Source organism: Bactrocera dorsalis, unplaced genomic scaffold, assembly GCF_023373825.1.
Source record: "Bactrocera dorsalis isolate Fly_Bdor unplaced genomic scaffold, ASM2337382v1 BdCtg380, whole genome shotgun sequence".
NCBI lineage: Eukaryota > Metazoa > Arthropoda > Insecta > Diptera > Tephritidae > Bactrocera > Bactrocera dorsalis.
Genome location: NW_026038431.1, coordinates 1 through 1,458, shown reverse-complemented (window position 1 = coordinate 1,458; position 1,458 = coordinate 1). Strand labels below are relative to the sequence as shown.

The 1,458-nt window shown below is 31.3% G+C and overlaps 1 long non-coding RNA gene across 2 annotated transcripts; it reads left to right on the top strand.

Moving 5' to 3' along the window:
- The first annotated feature begins 603 nt into the window (after nucleotides 1-603).
- On the top strand, nucleotides 604-1,452 carry LOC125780276 (uncharacterized). 2 transcript variants are annotated; one of them, XR_007423698.1, is made up of 3 exons: nucleotides 604-820; nucleotides 1,013-1,116; nucleotides 1,213-1,452. It is a non-coding gene; the product is annotated as an uncharacterized LOC125780276 (long non-coding RNA). The 2 variants fall into 2 exon arrangements; XR_007423697.1 differs by having other exon boundaries at nucleotides 820-947.
- Nucleotides 1,453-1,458: the final 6 nt, after the last annotated feature.

The following is a 1,458-nucleotide window of genomic DNA, read 5'->3' as shown; positions in this document are numbered from 1 at the left end:
GATGCGGGAATTCGCATTTTAATATGATGACTTCGCGTCTAAAATTTCTATCAACGTTCATGTGCTGATTACAATGCGACAGTGAACTGAAAATGGCGTTGTGCATGAATGCAGCAACATAACAATGGCCGGCATGTACACAAGACACCGCAGTTGTCCATTTTGCATGTACACAATTTCGTTGTGGCCATACTAATACCTTGCACTTCAATGAAATTTTAATATTTTGTTCAAAGTGAAATTTTTTAAGCAAAAAATAAGTAAATTAGTAAATTTATTTGTTTTAAATTATCAATTGTTATTACAAATGGTAAAATAGAGCTATATAGAGCCATTTTATGCTTTTATTTGTAAAATAACGTCAAGTTTGTAAGAGCTGTCAATAATTTTACATTTTACATATTAGTGGCATCACCACTCTTCCTCATCTCTCTATCTTCCATTCTACTGTCAACTCCACTAACGCTCTACTCTCGTTGGCAAATATAGGAGAATATTGAAGGTAATGACAGTTTGGAGATCATATGTTTGATGTCAGAGTAGTTTCAAAATGGTTGGTTGCCATTGTCTTTAAATAGGTTTGTTTTCTTTTATCTTTGAAACAGCTTAAATTTGTAATTATAAAAACCTAGAAACCAAATATTTAGTTGTAATTAAGATGTTATGAAGGAGTTTTGTATTTAAGAAACTTATTTTAAAAATTCGTGGCACTGTTTTTGTATCCGCAGAAATATATACATATGTATATATGAGGATAAATTAAATTAAAACACATTTTGTTTGGAAATATTTTAGGAAATTTGATTGAATCTCTGAACTGGTAATGAAATGAAACGGGTATCTTAAGTGGAGGTACAAATTGTATTGGCTATTATTGTGCTGAGAATCACCCTCCTACTGCTTTTTTCTATTACGAAACTTTCCACTCGGTTCATTTTATAACTTTGGTTAGCAATACCTTTTCATATGCTTTTTTCTCTCTGTTGGCATATTTGTTTGTAACATTTTCCAGTGATACTAAGAATATTTGAGAGAAGTAGCTCACCAAAAAGATGCGCATATAAACCAACAGAATCTCATTAGGAATTGTGAAATGATTGTAAATAAAATCGTAGGGTAAGTACAGAGAACGTTTATCATGATAAATTAAAGTAATCTTGAAAATTTTAAAAACCATGTTTGTGCTATCTTTATATTTTCTTTATCTTTTAGATAATAATACCCTCAAAGAAACATTAATTATTCTGTGAGGCATTGGCAGCTTTCAACTACATAACGGTTTGAAAAAGACACGAAGTCTGAATTTTTGTATACTTAGAGATTATTTTGTTGAAATAAACACATAGCTGATTTTTAGCAGTATCATCCCTGCCACTTTCAAAGAGAACGGTTCTTATAAAGCAACAGAAAACAACAAAGAAGACGCATAAAGCGCATTGGAAAATCGCAGCGCAATAC